This window comes from Tenrec ecaudatus, chromosome 7 (genome assembly GCF_050624435.1).
Source record: "Tenrec ecaudatus isolate mTenEca1 chromosome 7, mTenEca1.hap1, whole genome shotgun sequence".
Lineage (NCBI taxonomy): Eukaryota > Metazoa > Chordata > Mammalia > Afrosoricida > Tenrecidae > Tenrec > Tenrec ecaudatus.
The window spans coordinates 101,493,962-101,519,331 of record NC_134536.1 but is presented as its reverse complement, the minus strand read 5'-3'; the positions used below and the strand labels follow the sequence as shown (position 1 = coordinate 101,519,331).

Sequence of the window (25,370 nt, the reverse complement as noted above, 5' to 3'; positions counted from 1 at the left end):
ACATATTTATGCTCAGCTACTAATTTCTATTAAGATTTGCTTTCTGACCCCTACCAGGGATTTGGAAATATGCTGCTGAAGGAGATAAGGACATCCAATGTTTCTCAAACCCTTTCATAGACGCACTTCTTATGGAAAAAGAGAATGGTGCATATCCCCAGAGCGCAGATGGGATAGCCTGAAACAGCAGCCAGAGCACGACTTTGCTTTGCACTATCATAGACTCATATATATTTACTGAAATTTACTCCAAAATCCTTTTGTAAATGTAAGAATGCTCTTTCCAGATCCCATGCGTATCCTTTAAGCACACTTCAGATATCCTCTATGTCATTGTTCAGCCCTCCTTGACCATAATCCAGTGTCTAAGGCCATGCTTTTCTGTGGCTTAGACAACAGAGATTTCCAGTTTGGAGTCAGGCATAAATAATCGTATAACAGAGAGGGCATACTTCTGTGAATGAGTTCAATAATTAATACAGAGTTCGGTTTAGCCTGTGCATTATCAAAATAAAGATTCCTTGCCATGGATTCTCCAGATAGAAAACATCTCTTCAGCCTTGCTGGATCTAGGCTGCTTTGATACTCAGTTGGGCTGAGTTGAGGAGTCAGGAGAAGAACCTGCTTTGAGCAGAATGGGGCTCATGAGAGCTGAGAGCCTTCTGCAAACATCCTGCACTCTGCTCAGTGGAAGGACCACTTCTGCAGAATGCTAGCGTCACACAGACAAGGACAAGTAGACCAGCCCATGAGGTTGGGCTAGGAGTACTCTACAGGTGTGTTCTCTCTGATTTTATGTTTTACATCTTTGTTAGAGTGATGTGAAGGTTTGAATTGTGTGTCCTCCAAATAAGTCTAGTAAACCCTGAACCCAGTGGCATTTGCATTTCCATTTTGGAATAGGTTTTATTATGTTTATAAGGCAGTATTCCTGCAGCATGTCTCTAATCTTTTTTGAGATATAAAAAGTACAGTTCCAGTGGAGTTGAAGGAAGATAGATGCATGCTACACACAGAGCAGCCAAGGTGTGTAACTGAAAAGGCCAGGACCTCCCTCCAGAATGCCGAGAGAGCAAGCTTCCCCTTGAGCTGGGGCCCTGAATTTTGACTTCTCAAAAACAAATTCCTGTTTGGTAAAGCCAACCAAGTGTGGCATTTCTGTTATAGCAGCATCAGGGAACTGAGAAGAATGGGCAATCTGCTGAAGGTCAGCAGGCCTGGGTTTAGGCTTTCTTCCAGAGGCTGCTGTGTGACCCTTAACAACTCACTGCACATTTCCAACTTCAGTTTTCTTTTATATATATTTAATTTCTTGTCAGTTGATACATGTACCATATCATTCCATAGTTCAGTCACGCCAAGCAGTATTATAAAATAGCAACCACAATCCATTTTCAGACATGCGTTTTCGTCCTGGTCTCCTTGATATCGGCTCCCATTTATCTACCTCCCCCCACCCCCGACCACCACCACTGTACTCACCCCCACTACCACCTGTAACAAGCCCTTATTTTACTTGCTATCCTTATTGGTGCATCACACCTGGATTTCATATGCTGAAAGATAGGAAGACATAAAACACAACTTCCAGAGGGTGCATCTTCAGCTTTCTCAGGGAAAAACACTAGGATTGGGCTCTACAGGATCTCCAGTGATTCGGAGCTCTTCAGACTGTAGTTCTTTAACTTATGTTTGCACCACAGTGACTTTAATCAAAACTCCTTTATGCATGCATAATATGCAACGTTTAAAAATTCTATAAACTTTGAACTAACTTCATATTAACCCTATTGCAATCATAACCTCGCCTATCTGATGCTAACAGTTATTGTGCTCACAGCACCATGGAGCCTGAGAATCTTTATAAACACACACAAGAAGTGTATTGGATGGGTTATTTACAGGGATTACAAAATCAAGAAAACCAGCCATTGACAGATTCAGGTAAAGTTGGGCATCGGCTTCTTGGGGTGATGTTCGTGAGGTCCTGAGCCCCACGCGGGTGCACTAATTCCCCTAAAGTACAGCCGCTGCTGGTGAGAAAGCAGTTCATTTCCAGCAGTGTCACTACCTTCTCTGCACAACACCGTGCAGTACAAAACCTACTGCTGGATTTGTACAGAGATGTGAACATGTCCTCCTGCCCCTGCTCTAAGTCAGTAAACAAGAGGGAAATTGAAGGAAGGAAGCACAAGTACCCATACTGATCAATGACAACATTAAATAGAAATGAGTAAACCGTTATCAAGGAATAGGCATGAAGGAATCGTGAAAGTGTTCAAGAAATATTTACTATTCTAGTGAGGATTATTAACTAAAAGGATTTCAGTGAGTCTTTCTGATGCAAATTAAGGTTATAAGTCTGTATGAAAATTGGGAAAATATATTGAAAAGTAGCTTTTAAGATTCCAGAAATTCTGATTTCTGAGAAATTCAAGAGAAACCTTTGCCTATAATAATAAACAAACAGAGATCATGTGAGGACAGATAAAGAAGGCACATCTGTAAAGGTCATTCTTGAAGATGGAAACATGAAAGTGGACAGAGAAGGACTGGTTTAAGTCAACCAGGAAGATCACAGGATGGGGAGAACTCACAACCCCTGGGGAACATCTTGGGACAGTTTCAAATTCTGGAGACACATCAGGTAGACCAATGGATTCCACACTCACCTCACAAATAGCAGCCATGTGGCGTGGTGGGTGGGTGTTGTGTTGTGATCCATGTAGTCTGCAGTTAGAAACCACCAGCAGCTCCACGGGCGCAAGGCTAGACTTTCTACTCGGGTAAACAGTTAGAGTCTCTGCGAGTCAGCATTGACTCGCTGGCAATGAGAGAAAGAATCCAGAGAGGAAACAGGAAAATCCTGGGCACAGGACTTTAATGGCACCAACATTTAAGAAACAAGCACAGCGTCACCCCTGAGATTGACTGGCAGAGAGGTGTTGTTGCCATCAGGGCTCTTCTGACTCAGTGGTAGCAGGTGGAGTGGGGGAATCTGTTTTCTTACCTTAACCAACTTCAAGGCCCTGCCTATGTTCCTTGACTCATTGCCCCCCACCCACACACACACACACATACATACACACCCGTACATCTTCACAGTCAGCTTTGCCTGGGAAAGTGCTTCGCAGGTCACGTCACTCTCATTCTGACCCCCTCTTTTTCTGGTGGCCCTTGTGTTTACACTGGGCCCTCTCAGACAACCCAGGTAACCTCTTTAGTGTTATCCTATCAATAGCCATAACTTTCCCATGCGCCATAATATCTTCATAGGCTCTTAGGATTAGGTCATGACATCGTTGGATAACCATTGTTTTGCCTCCCACAGCCAAGTGTACATTTCATGGAGCTTGAAGTTTATGAAAAGGCCTCTTAAGAAAATGAATATAAAATTAGAATTACAAAGTTAGATATCAAGACCGGAGTGGGGGGTGGGGGTATCTCTTCTAACTCAGGATGAGCCCATGTGTGTCAGGGTCCAGCTGCTCCATGGGGCTTTCAGTGACTGAGTTTTCAGAAGGAGCTGTTACCAACCCTTCTCTGGGGTCACTTCTGAGTGAACTTAACGCTCCATGTATCAGTAGAGTGCCCAGAGAGTGTGCACCCAGGAGACACCAGACAGTCACAGTTTGTGCCACCCAGGAAGACTGGCGACACTCAAATGGGTATTTATAATGGCATGACAGCTGTTCTGTCGCACACAGTACTCTGTGTTTTCAGCCTGGCTATCCCCTACAGTTTTTCTACTCATCAACGAGGAGGTTCGATAATTCATTGCAGAGATCTTAACGAACTCACAGACAGTGCCCATGATTACGGAGTTTATTGTGGAAGTCAATGATTGCAATCGATGTAGAAATGCTTAGGATGGAGGTGTTCCGTCAGCATGTGTTACAGAGTTCTCTTAGAGCTGCTGATAAATTCCCCGGAGGCATGCTGCTCCACTCAAAGCCCAAACCAAAGGCACCTCAGTCCCCTAATTAAGTGCCCAGAAGCACCTTACTCCATAAGTCAGTCTCCGGCCCCCAAACAGAGCTTTTATTTGTTCCTTGAGCTGGAAAATCCAGGCATCTGCCTCCGGTTCTGGATCTTAGTTCTGTTGCCGCCCCTCTTCCACTCCTCTGGTGCCAAAGCTGTCTCCTGTATCAAGAGGTTCGATGCACAGGGACCTTGGAGTCTTAGGAGTCTTAGGATCCTTCCTGGGTCATTTTACCTTAAATGCAGTGCAGCCCCTTGAAGGTGTGGGTGCTATTGCAAGTGTGGTGCAAAAGCAGCTAGTGTGTGGCTATCAGAGAGAACTGTCTGTGGTCTTAAGGGCGTGTCTTAAAGCAAGATAGAGAAATTGATAGAGACACACTGGGTTAATTTCCTAGGGGGCTGGAAGGGAAGCTTGGTGGGAAATGGGGAGATAATAACAATGAGTACAAGTAAGAGAAAAGGTTTTACCTAAAATTGATTTTGGTGCTGAGTACAGTCTTTTGTATATGATTGAATTATTGGAATGTGTGACTTGTGGATTATATGAGGGGTACCCCCAAAAAACAGAATTGTACTGAACGGAACTTCCATAATACACATTTTCCCCACTAGACGAGCATTCAGCAACTCTCTCTTAGTTAGTGCACCCAGTGGCATCACCTGGGAAGTTTCTCTCTGGTCACAGTGAATTTTTTCATAAAAGCAGTTTTGCTCAAACCTCGTTTTTCGTGATGGCCGATTTAAGAGAACAACATGTGGCTGTGAAACTTGTTACCTGCTCGGGAAAAATGCCACAGAAACTGTTGTGATGTTGAACACAGCTTACAAGGACAGCACTATGGGGTAAACTCAAGGGTACCAGTGGTTTTGATTTCAATAAAGGTAAAATGTTGATTGATGACAAAGCTCATTCTGGATGTCCATCAACTTCCCAAACAGATGAAAATGTCGGTTCCTAGTGCATTTGGATTCATTGCACCAGGTCAGACTGTTAATCAAGCTTTCTGTTTAGCGGTTCTGAAAAGATCACGTAACAGTGTGAGACAAAAAAAGGCCTGATTTGCGGCAGATGGGAGACTGGTTTAGCCACCAAGACAATGCACCTCCTCACACAGCCATCTCGGTGTACCAGTTTTTGGCAAAAAACAGCATGCCCCTCTTGCCTCATGTACCTTTACACCTGACCTTACTTCGTGGAACTTCTTTTTTGTTTCTGAGAATGAAGAGGGACATGAAAGGATAGCAACTTGACGATGTAGAAGAGGTTTTAAAAAAAATTAAGGCAGGTGCTCTCAGCCACCCAAACAGATGAGTCTGAAAAATGTTTCCAAGAATGGATAGCAGATTCTACAAATTTAGTAAGTGTAATGGAGAGTATTTTGAAGGTGATAAGGTTGTTTGGTGAAAACATATAAATACATAACTTTGGGGGGGGATCCACTTTGGGGGGTACCCCACGTATGTTAATAAAACATTAAAAAAGAAAATCAATAAGCAAAAATACCAATGGAGGAAGAATCTATAGATTAGAAGTTGCATAAAAGCCATTATCGGTCAAATAAGAAAAAAGAAGCATCATAAATGCTATCACAGGTCGGGGGCTAAGATGTAATGGCTTCAGATGAATAAAGAAAGCTTTCCTCGTATGCTTTTTGAAAATAGAGCAGAAGAAAGGGGGAAAGTCAAACAGCTACAAGTGTGTCATATCTACCCTGTCATTGACAGTGGGCTCCTTTTAAAGAATTATTGACTGATCACTATCTAAAGCACACAAAGATAATAGAGACCATACCTGATTTGGTCACTTCTTTGCTGAGACTCACTGTAACATGGTCTTTCACTTGGTATTTGTATTGTTCTCTAATTATATAATGAGCACCGACCTGCTGCCATGGAGTTGATTATCATTCACAACAACCCTACAAAGGGTTTCCAAGACGCTCAGTCTTTACAGGAGCAGACAGCCATGCCTGTACGCTGTGGGGCGATTGATGGCTTTGAGCCAGCAGCCGGGCAGTAAGCAGCCCAATGCCTAAGCCACAGTGTCACCAGGACTCTTTATAATGAGCTGTTTTTCTAAATAAAGGCATTTCAGGCATCAGCAGACTGATTGAGAGGATAATGAGAGCGTTGGAAGGATTCTCAACTCATACCCAGCCTTCTTTAGCTGACTTAAAGGTTACCTGATTTATTACTTGTTATTGGTGTGGGTGAAGATTGGCATCCTAACTCTGAACATCGAGCCACCAAGCAACGTCCTCACGGGGCTATATAGAATATGCCATGTGTAGACCGGTCTATTGGCATCCAAGCCTCATCTCTAGACAGCTCCTTTTTCTTGTTCAAGCCTGGCCATTACCCAAGCCTCTTGTCTTATTGCTATTAATGTAGCTCTATTCTGGCTCTCCTGTTTTTCTGCCCTAAGGGTCCTGGTGGTATAATTCAGGCTTTGTGTATGATTCTACTTACCTCTTGACTAATTTCATCACTTCTTGTGGTGATGATACTCCAGGACCCCGTTGGATATAATTTGTACTCCTGTCACATTATGACAATGAAATGTATCGCTGGGTTACATGTCTCTTGATCTAGCTATGATTATATCTTAAAATTGGTCAAGGTGGATAGTGAAGTGGTTTCCTAGGTAACAAATTGCCACCAGCTGGGTAATTTGTGGTTTAAAATGACAGAGATTTATTTCCTCACCATTCTGGAGGCTGCAAGTCTGAAGTCAAGATGTAGTGAGGACCATGTTCTCTCAGAAGACTGCAGGGGCGAGTCTAGTCCATGTCCTTCGCTTAGTTTCCTGACCTCACTCCAGTCTTTATCTACATCTTCTTGTGGTATTTTCCCTGCATGTCTGTCTCTGCCCTTCCTAAAACACATAGTGATATGGGAAGAGTGTCTGTTTTTATATGGGCTAAGCACACCCTGCATTTTGAAGGAGTCTTCCACCAAGAGTTGCAATAGTGAGAAGCTTTCCTTTTGAGTGCTCAGGGGTGTGGCCAGGGACTCACAGCTGCTCCAGCATCTGCCTGCTACCCAGGAAAGCCACCGAGCTATCCAACCAAGAAGGTGCCTGCGAAACCATGAAAGCTGGTGTTATTTCCCTTGTCCTAACGTAGCAGGCATCCGGTGTGTTGTTGCGAGGCTCTTCTTGCGTGTTCTCTCTCTCTCTCTCTCTCTCTCTCTCCTTTCTGTTCTCTATTTGTGTCCACTGAGAAAATGTCACTCCCAAGCATATTTAATTGCCACACCATTATGGCCTCCCTTCTGTCTCACAACCCTCCCAGTGTACTCTCTGACACTTTGTAAGCGTCCAGTAAGGGTTAGCGCCCATGTAGTCCCCAGGTCCTTTGGTTAGTTACCTACATTAGCCTGATATTTTGGCTATCACAGGAAATGAATGTTGCAATGTAATTCCCTAAATGATGCATGAAGGTGTTAAAATGACAACAATATCCTATCATGCCTTTACAGCCAATTACATTTTACTCAAGGGATGAAGCTTCAGTAAGGGTGTTTCGGGAGTCAGTAGTAGACAAATTGTACATAGAGGGGCTGTGACTTAGAGCAGACGTGATGGTACCTACCAACAAATGGTCTGCTTCCCTGCACATTTCCTGAGGGCCTCCAAAAGAGTAGTCATGGCCACCCGAGAGACTGTCACTGTTACAAAATACCACGTGTCAGTTTATATTGGAAAGCTATATTGTGATCACGTCCCTCTTCATTTCCTCTGGCCTGACTTTTAACTTGCTTCAGCTTTGCTGACAAAGCACTCTCCAGCGTGTACCAATGTTTCCTGGTGAAAAAGAACTGGATAAATGTTTCCAGTTTTAAGTGGAAGATCATTTGTTTATTGAATCATCACTGGATGGACCTTTTGAGTTCCAGAGTTCAACCCCTTTCTGTTTCCATATTAATAACACTCTAGTTTAATTTAACTTGTATACAGCGTGACAATATGCTTTGTCATCTGAAGGAGTAGATTTCCTTCGAGCGGAAAAGGGCACCACTATGAATAATACACCAGAGCAACGTGGATTGTCCTGGAGTAGTCAGGCCCGGTGCTCCTCATCCTGCAACCACTTATCCACTCATGCTGTTGACACCATTGGAGGAAGACAAAAAGGGAACGGGGGATATGACTCGGAACTGCCATCTATTTAATGCCGTCGTGCCATTATGACAGGGAGGGCACCCATAGGGAAAGCAAGACTGCCTGCTTCCCTCCCTCCGTGTTGAAAAGGGCTGACTTCTTGGTCTGTGAGGAGACAAGCCTTTGTTCAGATCTGGTTTTGTCCAGTTGGGTTTTGCTTCTGTCAGCAGCACTTAGCTCGTAGCAAGCTTCTAGCTACTATTGAACTCTCTGAACCTCGGTTTCTACACTTATACAAAACAGCAATACTGATGCCCGGGGATGACCATGGGGACTTATGAAGGTGTGTGGGAAGCAGAGTAAGGTGTGGGAGGGTTCACAAACGGGTTATCGCAGCTGCTGCCAATCAACAAGCTCAGGGTTGAGCCTAACCAGAGATGCCTCAGAGTCAAGACCTGGCAATCTGCTTCCAGGGGAAAACCCAGCTGCTGAAAAGCTTGTGGAGCACAGGTTTCTACTCTGACCACATGATGGGGTCTCCCACAGTTGAAATCAACTTGATAACAGCTGTTTGTGTGTGTGTGTGTGTGTGTGTATGTGTGTGTGTGTGTGTGTGTGTGTGTGTGAATAGGGGGTGGGACATCAAAAGTGTTCAACACATATTAGGGTCGCTCCCTTTCCTGCCTTTCCCATATATTACCCTTCCCTCAGTGGTTGGCTCGTGACTGAGAACGGGGAAGTGAGAAAGGATGAAGGGAAACTATTAGAAACCTACAGGCTTGTGGATGATCGTGGTGACAGTCATAAGTGTGCACCAGCGGGCAGGGATGACTAGGGTGGTGTTCTTGCCTTCCGTGCAGGAGACCTGGGCTCTTTCCTCCATCAGGGATGGTGTGCAGCTACCACTGTGGGCCTGCGTGTCGTACTGATGCTGAGCAGGTTTCAGCAGAGGCCTCGGTCTAAGACAAAGTAGGCGGAGAGGACTAGTGACATGAACTTCAGGAATCAGCCAGTGAACGCCCTGTGAACCACGACGGTCTGATCCCTTTATGCATGGCTTGCGTTGACTAGGGGCCAATTGAACAGCAGCCAGCAATAATAAGTGTATTACAAGTGCTAAGTGTGTGTAATACAGTGTAAGAGAGCAATACAGAGGCCTTCTCGTCACCCATATAAAAACTCCTGAAACAGGTTTAGCCTAGAAACCATAATTAATCCTGAGTTATTTTCTCTCACATTTGTTTCTTATAGAAGTTTTATCTATTTTAATAAAAAATTAAGAGATATTTTCATTTTATTTGGTTTAAATGTCTTTTCTTACATATATTTACATTTTTATATAACTGTATAGTAATCTTCAAATTGTGACTAGCAATTTTCAAACTTATGAAAATTAAGGCAAGTTTTCTCAGTTATTTTGCACTTTGTGGCTTTATGATATAATAAACTACCCCAAAAAAAATCTTCTTGACAGAAGCAATTTAATCATACTTAGTAGTCTTGTGTATATGTGTGAAAGAGGAGAGGAGGAGGGCAGAGGAGGAGGGGAAAGAGAGAGAGGAGCATTTGCAGAGAGCTCCCATATCATTCCATCCAGAGACAGCACACGTTATTTAAACCAGGTCAAAGCTGCTTTGGCTTTCAGATGTTCACCGAGGACTATTTTACTGCTGGTTCTAAATTTTCCAAAACAAACAAGGTAAGTCTGCGTTCCATGTATGTTTTTACAAAGTCCTAACAAGAGTGTGTTCATTTATAACTTTTTGTACCACGACAGCCAAAAGCCAAATTTCTGTATTTGAAGCTTTCAATAATGTGCTTTGTTAAGTAACAGTTTTCAAACAAAAGTGGTGTTATACTTGAGATTATTAATTAAATGAAAGTCACATTAAAATGATTATTCAGTAGATAAAGTTCTTATAAAAGGATGTTGCTACTACAGGTTTTTAAATAATTATAATTTCTAAATATGACTGACTTAGATCCAGACTTACTGGATTTCATAGTTCGATTTGAAATTTAATTAAACTCTTGTTATCAAAACATACAACTTAATGTTTTTACAAAGTTATATTTTTAAAATAAAATGAAATTTTATTTCCGTTTAAAATTACGTCAGGCAGTCTGCATATGGTGTAGCTCTTGCCTACACAGTTAAATGCATAGGGCCAGCTTTTCTGGAAATGCAGAAATGTACTTATATTACCTTTTGAAATCATAAGTTGTATTTTCTCTTCCGGCTCTGGAGGCATTACATATCATTCTGCTAGGTGCCGGCAAGCATCATAGAGGCAACATTTTAAACAGCTACTTACCTGAACCCCGTTAACTCCGATTTGATAGTTGCTCTGTTTTTTTCTAAAGATTGCCTCTGTGATGATCCTCTCATCAAAATTTCAGAGAAACCAATTAAAACTTTCAAATGAAAAGGAGGTTTTAACCATCTCTAGTTCAGAAGCACACATACGTGGTACTTCTTTTGAAATGAAAGCTCAAAAATAATCTGTTTTGTGCCTTCAGATCATTTGGGAGATAGGTATGTTTCTTCCTTTAATTCACTTTTAGTCCCTCCTATGCTGAGGTCACAGTCTGCTAAAATTAAACTGTTGTCATCATTAGAGTTTGTGCCAAAGTCATCCTGAGAATCTCCTGGGAAAGGATGGATTTCAATATGTATATTCAAAAACAATTCTATTCACCTAAAAGTTTATGAGGGTGGCTTAAAGAATTCATGGGAAAATGGCTTTGTCTTTTTACTTCATTTCCCCACAAACTTGAAGTCCTTTCATGTCTGCTCTGTGGGGTAGAATCAGCGTTTAGCATGAGCTGCTTCTCTTCTTTCTGAAGGATTTTAAATCAAAATCAAATGGAAGGCTTGTTTGTGCTCCGCCAAGGAAGAGTCTTCTAGATCTTTTGTTTAAAATTTTTATTTTATGGTCTGCGTAATACATGTATGGAATGAATTCTTAAATTTAATTTCTCTTAACACTTAACATTTACCTTTAGAAGCAAGGATTATGGATGGAAAGAAATCATAAATGTATTCAGGGTAGACGATTTGCATCTTTCTTGCCCTTGATTGTGAGTTCAGTTGCAGTCCTTTGTCTTTAAAGGAGTCTTAGGCAGGCACTTGGTTTTATTTCATCATCGTGTCTACCGAACTCAGTGCAATGTCTTAGTTCTCTTCTCTGCCCATTACTAAAGGCAGGAAGAAAATACTTTTCCATCTGGGTAAAATCATTCCCTTTGCTCCCTCGCAGTCTAAGTAAGATGGGAAAACCAGCAGTACAGCGTCAGCGTGATCCTGAGTGTTTTCTGCTTGCCTGGGCGATTACTAGGACGCCTTTTCTCCTCTGAGAAGCTGTGCTCTGTGCATGCTCTAAACTTAATTCCGCGCGGCCTGCAGTCAGTGAGCGTGCGCAGAGCACGGCCCCTCCTTCGCTGCCTGGGATCAAGTGGATCCCTCCTCGCAGCCGCCCTATCCAACAGGGTAGATCAGCTGATGGTTTCTAACCCGCTCCCCCTTAAACCGACAGCGCTCCCTAGAAGCACATACAGTCCGATGAAAAGTAGAGATTTCATTAAAAGTGAAGTCCATTCATCTAAGTGTTTTCTTAATTATCTGTTTTCACTTAGAAAGAAGCAGTGCAGGAGTGTACGGAACAGGGTCGCTGCAGGATAGACTGACCAAACGAGGCTGTCAGAGAGCGGCTTTGAGGGGATAGTGAGTGATCAATAGGGAATAGACAAGAATGCCACCGCAGAGAGGTGGGATGATGTAAGGAAAGTAATGCAGGGGTCCTCAAACTACGGCTCGCGGGCCACATGCGGCCCACCAAGGACATTTATACAGCCCGCTGAGTGTTTTTGCCGTTTTTTTTTTACTTTAAAGTAAGATATGTGCAGTGTGCATAGGAATTTGTTCATATTTTTTTAACTATAGTCCGGCCCTCCAGCGGTCTAGGGGACAGTCAACTGGCCCCCTGTTTAAAAATTTGGAGGACCCCTGGTCTAGAGAAACCTCCTCTTATGAAAAGGGAGTACAGTTTAACCAGCTTGGTTGTAGCAGAAGGGTGCTAGTAAGGAGGGTAGGGGGTGGCTCGCTGCCCGTGTGACATAGTCGATGCGCCCTCTAGGGTTTCCTAGGCTGGGCTTGGGTGGAGCAGAGAGCCAGGTCTTCCCCCCCCCCCGCCCCCCCCCGCGGAGCTGCCACTAGATGGTTTCCACTGGCCGGCCTTTTGGTTGGCAGCTGAACAATTACCCACTGAGCCCTGGGGCACCTTTGGTCCAGGGTAGAGGTTAGTAAGCATAGCAGAGTGGGCGGGAACTCCATATGGGAGGGCTTGCCTACCGGATCAGAGGGCCAGTGCATCATCAGTCTTTGTTCCCTGCTGCTGCCACAACAGAAGTACAACGAGGACATGGCTTTAAAACTGGGGCGGGGAACCGGACCTCACTGCCATTGGGTCCATTCCGACCCAGACCAGCCCTATAGCATAGGCTCGAACTGCCCTTGTGGGTTTCAGAGATTGTCAAACTCTGTCCAAGAGCAGAAAGCTGCCCTTTACTCCTGTGGAATGGCTGGTGGTGCCAAAATGCTGACCTTGGGGGTAGCCGACCAATACATAACCATGTTCTCTCACCCTGTTGAGTAGGCTATCAGTGTACGGTCGAGATACCAGCTCTGAGGGAAGGTCTTTGTGTCCTTACAGCGTTGTGGGCCCAGCATTCCTCACCCATCTGCTTGTGACTAGGCATCAATCCTCCCCAGCTTCTCATCACAGACCTTGGGTCCAAAAGATGTGCTCTGCTCTCCACACTTAGCACATGGTGGTACCAAGTTCCTTGCTCTCTGCTCCCTTCTTTCAACTTTCATCTTGTAAGATAAAGATAATACAGGTCATGCCCATGGAAAACTCCTTTTACACCAGGCGTCCGAGCACCTACCAGAGCACTGAGAATATGGCCCAGCCAAGTTGACACATCTTGGGGGATGAGAGACACAATTCAATCAATGACATCTCCATGAAAAAAAAAATCTTTCATGATTGTTCAAATCCAATCAAAATAGTGACCTCTATTTTGAGAAAAAGTTGAAATAAAAAGGAAAGAGGAGGTAAAGGAGATAGGGCACTCTGAATAGCAATGATAATATTTTTAGGGATATTGAAATATATCTCATATGGTATTGTATGTAAGCGTTAACACACAAAATTAGATTTCCATTCAACAATTCATGCACAAATAGTTCCACGACACTAATTACTATTCCCACAATTCCACAATCCTCTCAGCATGTCCACCCCTCATTCCCCATTCTCTACCATTGAGTTAACCTGCCCCACTTTGGCCTTCTCATAATAGTTTTTGGGTAAACACTGAGTCTTTGGCCTAATCTGATTGATTATTTATGGGGCATATTTTCCGTGGGGGTGATGTTTGTTTTCTAAGTCCATATATTCTGTGGCTTTTGGTGCCCTCCAGGAGTAACTCCGCTCTAGGTCAAGAGATTATCTGCGGAGGAGATTCCCAAGGTTCTCCTAGTCTTTCATCAGTCGAATGAATCTGACTTTTCTTTCATTTTAGTTTTGTTCAACATCTCCCTCCCCTTCACAATGGCACCTTCTACTGTATCTCAGGTCAGAATTGTAACTAGTGGTAGCTGGGCACCATCTAGTTCTTCTGATCTCAAGCTAGTAGACTGTGCTAATAATGTTTTGATTTTAGAAAAATTGCAGCTTAACAGAAATGGGAAATTAATGGAGAAGGCCAGTTTGGGTTGGACCAGAGAATAATAATCAGTAGGAGATATACATTGAGATTACAAGAAATTGGCTTACTTATGGGAGCTGAACAGAGAAGTCCAAACTCCTTGGACAGACCCGTGGGAAGGGGAGATGGGAACCCCCAGCCAGACTGAAGATACCATCCATGGATATGATTTCATTAGGGAAGACTCAGTCCTGCTCTGAAGGCTTTTCAACCTTCAACTAACTGAATCAGATCCACTTGGGTTATTCTGAATAAGCTCCCTTATTTACAATCTACCGAGGGTGGAGTTTAATCACACAGCGTGCACTTGAGGGAGGTGGAGAGGGAGAGGAGGGCAGGGGTGTGATAGCAAGGCCGCAGAGCAGCGGAGGTGCACCAATCCAGGGGAGATGCGGAGGGTGCGCTGCGATGTAGGTAAGAGGTTAGGAGGGAACAGAGGAGGAGGGGGAAAAATGTCTTCCCAGAAAATAAAATCAAATGAACATGAAAGAAACATATGCTCTCTTCAAGAAGATGAGATTTATCTTCATGTGCAAAGCTTGACGTTTTTCAGCTGTTTGTCAATTTAGCTTCAACTTAAAGTATTTGTAAAAATGAAAGCTGCTGTTATTTTCTCTTAATTTTGTACGTGTGCATGTGCACGCGCAAATCTGATCTATGATCTGTGATGGGTGGTGCTCTTGTTTCATTGAAATTCCCCCTCTGTGGGTCCCCGCCCCCCACCCCCCAGCCATATGCTGTCCTTGTGTTGATTACAAATGATAGTAATTAAAAGTATGAGTCCTGGGTAAAGGCTCATAATTTAGTATTCTGATAACCTTTTATTAAAATATTCAAATAAGAGCCTTCTCCTAGAGGCATCTGCAGATGCCAAGATAGAAAACAAAACTGCTCATCCTGATTGTTCTTCCACAGATAAGCTGAGCGTTATTGAAACTACTTTAAGACTATGATGCGTGTACCTTGGCAGTTGACTGAATTATTTCCCAAGGACTCAGAACGCTCTAGGCGTGGAGAGAAGGTGGAGGAAAGGGAGTCAGGCAGCACTAAAGAAATGTAAAGCACTGACAACCAGGAGGTAGAGCACATGGATTTGAGGTCTGGTTCTGCTGTTCACTGGGTTACCTGATTTTGACAGATCATAGGATCCGCTTCTCCGCTGTTTCCTCATCAACAAAAATCGTTTCGCAAAAGCAGAATTCTCTGACTCTTATTTATGATACTGTGCATTGGGACAATAGCTGGGGACAATCTTAACTGCCTTGGACTACTGGCAGGTTCAATGGTAGGGTGTGAGCAATCATCATTACATTGCTCCCAAACTCAGAAGCTAAAATATTGGGGCCAAGCATACAGAGCTGTGTGATTACCAGACTTCATCCTCTTTGTTGACTACGTCATGGATGTATGTTGGTGACAGTGACCATCTTGGCATTGTGCTGCAGTGTCTTGGAGAGGAAAGTATGAAGGTTGACAAACAGTATTCCTTTCTAAAATTTAAACGAGTAGAATATGTATTTCCAGGACATTTACTGTTCCCAAAAGTAAACATCACTTCTCATCAGAATTGTTAACTTATTTGTGTTCCTAAGACAGTGTGTTCACCTGTACCTTCTAGAGTTCTACATTAAAAAATTTCCCTTTAACCTAGCAAATGATAGTTATATATACATATATGCAATCTGTATATTGCTTTTAACCTTGCAAATAGTTGATAACACTTCTGAATCATTTGAAATGCCTTTCCCCTTAAAATTGATTTAGAACTTGATTGCTTATTATCTTTCAAAAGTGCGAACTCACTGATTTTGTAAAGAAATATTGCAGACATGAAGTTACGGGGGATTAGAGTCCGGGCACAGAAAGCACTTGCATTCCTTTTGTATTTTTTAGGGCAATTTCAAGAAATGTTTCTGAAAGCTTTTCACGACAGTAAGACAGAATTATTTTGCAAATAAAAAATCATTTCCCCAAAGGGCTGAATCCGCTGCGATTCGGTCCCTATTCATTCCAGGGAGACTAGATGGCTGTTGCCGGGCTTCATCACCTCTGATCACAAAAGCTTATCGCAGCAGAGAGGTGCGGCACTCCGTGGAAAGTGCTAGCACACGGAGTGGGGCAACACATGTTCCTTCTGAGACAAACAGTCCTGGAACTGAAGGCCAGAGGCCCTTGCTTTCCTGGTGCCACTATTTTTTCAAAACGTCTGTGTGGGTTGGCGGGGGGGAGAGGGGGACTGAAGTTTCGTGTACTGTGAGGGCCAAGCAGACCGGAGTGGACAGATTCAGGCTCTGATTTCCACTGGGACTTTAAGGAGCTGTGAAAATTCAGGGTGCGGATTTAACCTCTCCACACTTTGGGTTCTTTCAACAGAGTCGGGATGAGACCACATTTTTATAGTTCCGTTGCTAAGGGTCAGATCTGTTCCGTCTTAAAAGCGCACTTGGATGACTTGAATCTACCCGTCTTTAGTATTTAGAGGTTTTCACCTCACAGTTTATTTTTAATATATGTTAATCCTTAATCCTCACTTGATGTGCACGTGAAGTAAACAATGGTCAATACGAAACTAACTTGATGCCTTAACAATACACACCGTATATACACGTGTATAAACCAGTGTTTCAGCACATTTTAATGCAGTTTTTGTGGTTACATTAGGTGCCTCGCTGATATTTGGGTCAGCTTATCTCACGTCTATATGGTAAGGTTCAAATACATCAAATGAAGTCTTTAATCTTAAATTCTTAGTCAAGTATCAGACTTTTGTTGTGTTGTTGGCTTTTTAGCTGTGTAGTGATTTCTTTCTGGAAAGGGACTTAACTCCATAAATGTAGCCGCTTTCGTTTACCCCACTTGTTGAGGCGAGGCTAAACAGGGTCAGGCATGCTGTATGTGCAGATAACACCTGATGTTCCTGTAGCCCCTCGAGCTCCCAGCTCTAGCCTTTCTTAAAGTCAGGTGCAGACACAGTCTTTCAGTCAGTTGTACTGTTGTTGTACAACAAGCTAGCAGCCGCCATGTGTGCATTAGTTTGAATCCCCACTCCGTGAACACAGGCTGCTGGTGTGTAGGCCTCTGTTTAGAAGCCTTCCTCTTTCTCCCACAGAACCTTTAGTGTGTACTTGACAGGATGCAGTGGATTACTGTACAAGTCCTCCATGCGATATACGTAGTTCTTGTATAGAGATTAGGGCGCTGAAATCCACCATTTCCCCCCTTCATCTCTTTAGCCTCTTACTGATTTGCAGACTGTAGTCTCTATTCTCCTAATTTTCTGAAGATGGAGGGTCCAAACTCACTGCCACCTTGTCAGTTTTGACCCACGGTGACCTTCCCAGGGTTTCTGAGGCCGTACGTCTTCTCCCCCACAGAGCGGGCTTGGTGGGTTTGAACTGCCGAGCATGCACTTAGCAGTCCAACACTTAAGCTGCCAGGACTTCTTTAAGATGGAGAGTGGCGGGGCAAAAGTTAAAGGACCACGATATTTTGACCATTCTGATTGGTTCATTTTCACTGAGGAAGATTTTATTCCTACGTGTTTTCTTTTGATCCTTGGCTATGCAATTGTCTGTGTTGTTGGGAAACACTGATTCTCACCCTTCTAACTCAGAGCCCAGCTGACACAGTGGGTTAGGGGCCAGCTACTCCCTGGCCATTTGGGAGTTTGGACCCACCGGCCACTCCAAGGGAGAACAATGAGCCGCTGCAACAGTGAAGACTCGCTGCCTCAGAACCTTCTGGAGCAGCCCTGCCCGCCCTCTGGGATCAATCTGAGTGGGTGTCCACCCAACAGGCAGTGAGTGGAGTTTGCTTCTGGTCTAGCCATCATCGATGGGAGAAGCTAACAGTGTCCCATCTCTCTCATGCACTGCCTTAGTGAACCTTTTTATAAATTCTTCCCCATTCCAGAATTATTCTTCAGCCCCCTCCGAAAGTCCTTCTCCAACCTACCTGGCTAGTCCTCAAATGACCACAGTTTACTTCATTTCTGCATTTCTACCTCCTTATAATGGTCAAACCTTTGTTTTGGTCAGATGGCTCAAAAAACCAGATTTGCCACCATCAAAGTGATTCCAATTAAAAGCCAGCCTAAAATGTAGCCAAAGCATCTTGTTTACAGGGACTGGTTGGTCAGAATGACCATCCTCACTCTGGTGATCTTTATGCCTCAAGAAGGTTGGTGGTCTGTCTGCATCTCCACCACACACGCACACACACGCATACACATCTGCTGCCCACATATTCATTTGTTCTCATGTCTCCATTTAAGATCTGCAACGTTTTCTTGAGTTCACCAAGTTCACTGTGATGCCTTTGAGTAAATGTTGGTACCTTGCCTCTTCTCTAAAGATATCACTACTTCTTTGCTCTTCTTAATTCCCATTTCTTTCTAAGTATGTCATCTAGACGTTGGAAAGAATTCGTGGTTTTTAGAAAGCTAAAGAACTAACTCTGCCCACCAGATACATGTGGTAATCAGAACCAGAGTAGATCTCCAACTGCAATGTAATAACACGAAGTGGATCGTTTCCAGATGGAAGTGTTCGGGGAAAGTATGTCGCTTTAGCTAATTCTTACACTTCACATGAGTCAAATCTCATGTCCGGGCCTGCACATCTGTCTGGCAGGGAAGGTCCAAGTAGAGCAGAGGATTGTTTTATAAATGGTCCCACCTCTTTGGGGTCTTGGAACTATTTCTGACATGGCTCTCTGAAGTTTCTAGTGAACTTTTTTTGAATCTTTGACTAAATAGATTTAAAGTATCCAGCCCACCAATAAAACTCTATTAATAAAATGAAAATTGTATTGGGGGGAAAAAAGCAACCTACTAGCAGTAGAAATGTCTCTCTGACCACTTGACTTCTCACGTCTGGATTTTGTAAAAGCAAGAGAAGAGAGATGGTTTAGTGCATCTGTGCTTACTTTTCTGCCAAACTTCTGTAGTTAGAGAAGGGGACTGCGTGATTTCCGATGTTTGTGGTTTTGAAGGTATTAGTCCAGGACTCCCACTTTCTTTGGAACCTCTGCCTCCAGCAGATCCTAGCAAGGAATACTTTCATAGAGCACGGGGAAACCCCGTGGAGAAACACCCACCCTTCCGAGGAGCATGAAACAGACAGGACAGGATGTGCTTTCACCCTGTGGAGCTTCGGTTTTGTGACTGTATTATCTCCTCTTCCTTCTCCGTCCCCTCCTCAAGGGCTAGTGTCTTCCTCTGTGCAGCCCCCTGCATGCCAGCAGTTGATGCTTATCTCCTCCTCAAATCATTTAGGTGATTCTCCTCCCGCCCCCTCCGTCCCCCAGGCTCTTAATTATTGTGAAGTCAGCACATCTATTAGATAAGAAAAGCAATGTAGAGTGCTAATGTAACAGTACTTGCTCCCAACACATAATTTGGAAGTGCTGAGGCTGTTAATTCAAATAATGAACAGAAACGAGAAGTTAAGCATTTGAATGCCACTCACTCATTCACTCACTTGACTTTTTGACCAAAGCAGAGTGTCATACAGGTGGTATGTTTCAGAGACCTGTAAACCTCTTTACCTAAATATTTTCTGCCCATCTTTCAAAATTTTAATATGCATATTATTTTAAAAGTTAAAAGGCCATCCCAACCTTGCTATTGCTTACATTTGTACCAGCTTGTCAAGAAGAAAAGTCAATGTCGTATTAGCAAATATGTTACAGAATAGATCAAATAGGTGACTGACCGAGCTGAGCAGGTGTGACAGGCGAGGGCTGTACAAGAGTAGCTGAGCAGTAGCCTAGGAGAGTGGACAACATAAAGGCCTATGTTCCGCACAGATTATGTTTCTCCAGTGGGGTCTGCAGAGGACGTAATGTATGTGTCAGCAAAAGAAGCTTTTCTAGATGATGAGCATGGCTTATACGAGGATAAATACATCCCTGGAAAAGATGTCAGTACTCTCGTGAAGGAAATACCGTGAGTTCTTTTCATCCATCGCACTAAAACATTCTGAACAATCAGATGTTGGGCTTCTTGACCACTTTATTATTATTTTCCATGAAAATGGATAAGAGGGGAAACTTTGGGGCTTTAAAATTTATTGTATTAGCTTAGAGAAAATAAGAGAAGCTACAAATGTCAAAGAACAGTCATGGAATTTTCCAAAAATAATCCTCAGAGTGATTAAAATTTTTACAAGTTATATTTAAGTGGACTTGAGATGGAATCAATTTTTTATAAAAACTTAGCACAACACAAAAGGAACATTTTTTCTTTCTTTGTTTTAAAAAAAGTTGTGACACTCTTAGGATCCACTATCTAGATACAGCTTGACTACCTAGTTACCACAACATAGGAAGGGAGCTGGCGTTCACTGAAGAAAACACTTGAATCTTGCATTTGAAAGACTGATTGTTGGAGACGGGTGCTAATGTGACTACTCTATTGTGCACATGAAGTCTATGAAGGGCTACCCCCCCCAAACAGAATTGTTTTTCAAAACTATGTATTTAAATTTCTTTTTCAAAACAACCTTATCACCTTCAAAGTCCATTCTTTGAAACATTTTTTCCAGCTAATCTCTGGATGCTGAGAGCACCTCTCTCATTTTGTTCTTCGCCTCTTCTACTGTGTCAAGTTGCTGCCCTTTCATGTCTCTCTTCATGCGTAAAAGCAAAAAGAAGTCACACAGAGTAAGGTGACTTGAGTCAGGTGCATGGGGCAAGAGAGGCATGCTGTCTTTTGCCAAAAATTGGTACTCTGTGACAGGTGTGTGAGCAGGTACATTGTTATGGTGGCAAACCCAGTCTGCCACAAATCAGGCCTTTTTGGTCACACACTGTTACACAATCTTTTCAGAACCTCTAAATAGAAAGCTCGATTAACGGTCTAACCTGGTGGATCCAACTCCAAATGTGCTACAAGTGAACATGTCCGTCTGTTGTGGAAGTTGGCGGACATCCAGAATGAGGCTTGGGCTTCCTGATAGGGTAGCATTGGTGTTGGGAAGATGACTACCTTGAGAGCACTCAAGACGCCGTCAACAATAACACAGATTTTCACGGGCAGCCAAACTGCAATGTAGCCGCGCACTTTCAGAACCGTCTACCCTCCCTCACTTCTCTGCACTCCTCGCTGCCTTCAGGCACCGTTCCTGGAACTCTAGCCCTGCCCTCTCGAAATGAAGTTCTCTCAGATCCGGGGCCCTTTCTTGCCCTGGAATGCAGCTTCTTCACCATCTGCAAGGAGTTAGAATTGGCCTTGAAAACTGTGATTTTATTTACCCACTTTGACTCTATTGCTGCTGCTTTTTTTGAAGCAACGTTGTTTAGGGAGTCGTTTTTAGAAATCATCATGAGCATCAGAACGGGCTGCAGAACTGAAGCAACGGGAGGAGGAGGTTTGCGTTTGGCACCTCAGGCGGCCGGGTGAAGTGCGCCTGAAGGTGGGGACTAGCACTGGTGGGGACTAGCACTGTTTGCTCAGACTGCTCTTCCATCCCTCTCTCCCCGCCGTCACAAGTGTGTGACACAAACACACAAGCTAAATACACGTAAAGTACTGTACAGCACCTTTGCTGCTAAGGTGCCACAGTAACACTGCTCCTGCCCCTCTCTCCTGGTGGAGTCCAGGGCCCCTTTCTTCCCCTTGCCTACTTACACTGGGACACTAAGGAAATCGGAGTTGAAGGAGTACATAGGAAAAGGGACCAAACAGATCGTATTAGCCACAGCAACTGTTTTTCAGCAGTCACTGGATTTTCACACCATTTAGGAAAAAAGTTAATTTCCTAGCTGATCCCAACTGCTACATTCCTAGTTATTATTTATTTAATCTTTCCTTTTCCTTTATGAATTAACAGAGCATGGCTTTTGGCCCCCGTTTGTCTAATCTGTTAAGTGAACGTCTTTTACTGGTGGGATTAGCCAGTTGTTTGGGCATTAAAGAATTCTTTCACTGGAGGATGAGTATCTGACATCATCTACCTATCCAACCTCTAATAATAGATCTGATATCCTCTGTGAACTCACCAACATCGACTCAGAGCTACCATATCTCATGGGACCCTCTAAGTACTCCTCACAGTCGCAGCCAGCCTTCTCCACAAAGCCATGGGAGCTCTCTCATCCACCTGCCATCCTTCCTGCGCCGTGGCCATTCCACGCAGGCTTCCAACCCTGCCACTGCAAGGAGTTTGTGCCTCTCAGGTTATTCATACCCATGGAGCCAAGCACATCTATCACTGTGAAATCCTGCTTCTTAAAACAAGTTTCTTTTGGTTTCTGAGCCATCATACTTGCCTGCTTTTCTTCAGATCGCAAAAGATCTCCCCCATCATGCTCCTGATCAACCTCATTTTCTTCTGAACCTCTAAATGGTGGCGGTGGTGTGTGTGTGTGTGTGGGGGGGGGGGTGTCCTGTCCTTTGTCTTGCACACTTATTCATTCACTAGGGGATTTAATTTAGTACACAGAATTTAATCTACCTGCAGGTCACCATAGCTTGTCTGTTAGAATATCTATGTGCCAGAATCAATTCAAGGGCAGTAAAATTGAATTTTATTAATATTTGAGGTATATCCAAAAACTTTTGGTTAAGGTTCCATTATTTTTTAGTGCCATTATTCCATGAATTTTTTAAATCCCTTCGTGTGTGTGTGTGTATGTGTGCATTTTTCTCCTGAGCACTGACCTCTTACCACTTGACTCAAATGTTTACTCCATACTTTTAGGAAGTCTCTAAATTTAATTTGTCCAAAAAATAGAGATTTCTTAATTCCCATCACCCACAATATTTTTCTCTCCTTTTGTAGTAAATCACATTACCATTCAATTCGGGTTTCCAACCGGTTCATTCTGGTTTGACACCTGCTGATGAGTTGCATTTCCGTTCTAGTTTCAGTCAATGAGAATCTACATTTTAACAAGATCTTCCTCAGAGCATCAGCTGGAGCTCTTGTTAAAACATAGATTCTCATACTGTGTTTCTGTGGTGAAAATACAAATTCTCAGCAGGTCAAGGTAGAACAAACCAGTTTGAAGCCCTGACTTCTTATAATTTAAAGCTTAAAATTTTCTGATATTTGTCTCCCAACCAATACACTTACACCTAATAGAGCAAGTTCTCTCAAGATACATTCAAAATGCACCTTCACTACCACTCTCCTATCTAAGCCATTAGCACTTCTTAGGTAGGCAAGTAGCTTTATCATGCGTCCACTCCTAGCTCCCCAAATTTATTTCCACACACAGCTGCAAGAGTGATCTTTTGGAACTATGAATTTTATCCCTTTTGACTTCTTTTCTTCCCCCCCTCTCCCTTTCGGGCTTACTACAGACTGTTGGCTTTCTCAGACAAGCCAAGCAGGTCGGTTTCTCTGGGACTTGCTCGTTGTGCCTGAAACGTTCTTCCTTCAGACCTTTGTGTGGCTTGCTCCATGTTTACTCTGCAGAAGTGGCCCAAACGGGTACGAAAAGTAACCATCCCGCTGACCAGCTTGCTCTTCTGTTTACTTTCCATGTCGGTTACCAGTGCCTGAAATCACAGTGCCCATTTTTAACTTGTTTATTCCTACTCAATCTTGGTACTGCGGTATATCCTGATTCTAAACAAGGCCTATTATAATATTATTATTATTTGATTCATGATGAAGTAATACATTAGTATGATACTTGTAAATACAACATTATGTCTAAACATGACGACTGTGAATATAGGGCACGTTAGGGAAGCTTCCTTGAAAGAAAATTTCTTCTGGAGCATGAGTTACATATTGTCCACGCATTATAGAGTTCACTAATGCTGAAGAACTCAGCTCAGGGCTGCAGGGTGACTAGAGTGAGATCCCGCAGGACAACTCTCCGAATTGACCCTGCAGCCTGAGCAGGGGCCGTGTCGTGGTGGGAGAAAAATTCCTGGCCACACCTTTCCTGGCCTTTTAAAAAATAAGTGCTTTTCAAGTTTTTTTATTCAGTTTTCTTAAAATTTATTTATAATATGTGTCTGTGATTACCTTGTACCCTTCAAGAAAATCTGTCAAGATTATACCATAGCCTTCTGAGCTGACCTCTCTGCCATGAGTTTCAATGGCCAAGTATATGCTTTGATGGGACTCTTTATATATATATATCTTGTTTTATTGAGGGCTCTTACAGCTCTTATAACAATCCACACATCAGTTGTATCAAGCACATTTGTACATATGTTGACATCATCATTTCCAAAACATTTTCTTTATACTTGAGCCCTTGGTATCAGCTCCTTTTTTCCTCTCCATTCCCCATGCTCCCACCCTTGTGAACACTTGCTAAATTTCAAATCTTACACCATCTGCTGTCCCCTCCCTTCACCCATATTTCTGTTGTTTGTCCCCCTCGATTGGGGAGGCATTATATGTTGATCATTGTGATCAATTCTCCCTTTCTCCCCCTTCTCCCCTGCCTTCTCACTACCCTCATGGTATCACTACTCCCGTTGTGGTTCCTCAGGGGTTTATCTGTCCTGGATTCCATGTTTCATAAGCTCTTATCTGTACCAGTGTACATGCTCTAGTCTAGCCAGAGTTGTAAGGTAGAGCTGGAGTCATGATAGTGGGGAGGAGGAAGCGTTAAAGAACTAGCGGGGTGTGGTGTGTTTCATCAGTGCCATAGTGCACCCTGACTGGCTCATTGATGGGACTGTTTTTAAGACATCCCAACAAGATGAAGAGAAGTGCATTACTAAGACAACTTGTTACAGCCACCTACTGATTAAAGGGACATATTTAAACATGCTTCTTGTGTATGTTTAAACAAACATACATGTTTAGACATGCGCCCATGTGTGGGTGAATGGCAACCGTAGTGGCAGTACTTTTCTACTTAGCTTTCTCAACGTGGGAAGACTTGCCTCCTCCAAGTACAAAAAGCAAAAGCAAACTTACAGCCATCAAGTCAATTCTGACCCATAGCTACCCTAATGGATGGAGGAGAACTGCCTTGGTGGGTTTCTGGAACTACAGTCTTTTTTTTTTTTTTAACAATTTATTGGGGCTCATACAATTCTTTTCACAGTTCATACATATACATACATCAATTGTATAAAGCACATCTGTACAGTCTTTGCCCTAATCATTTTTTTCTCTTTTCTTCTTTTACATTTTATTAGGGACTCAAACAACTCTTACCACAATCCATACATATACATACATCAATTGTATAAAGCACATCCATACATTCCCTGCCCCAATCATTCTCAAGGCATTTTCTCTCCACTTAAGCCCCTTGCATCAGGTCCTCTTTTTTTTTCCCCTCCCTCCCCATTCCCCCCTCCCTCATGTGCCCTTGGTAATTTATACATCGTTATTTTGTCATATCTTGCCCTATCCGGAGTCTCCCTTCCCCCCTTCTCTGCTGTCCCTCTCCCAGGGAAGAGGTCACATGTGGATCCTTGTAATCAGTTCCCCCTTTCCAACCCACTCACCCTCCACTCTCCCAGCATCGTCCCTCACACCCTTGGTCCTGAAGGTATCATCCACCCTGGATTCCCTGTACCTCCAGCTCTCAA

At 43.2% G+C, this 25,370-nt stretch overlaps 1 protein-coding gene across 9 annotated transcripts in view; it reads left to right on the top strand.

The window, feature by feature from the left end:
* RIMS1 (regulating synaptic membrane exocytosis 1) overlaps positions 1–25,370 on the top strand; it is a 257,595-nt gene that overhangs the window by 210,118 nt on the left and 22,107 nt on the right. The gene's annotated exons all lie outside the window — the stretch shown is intronic.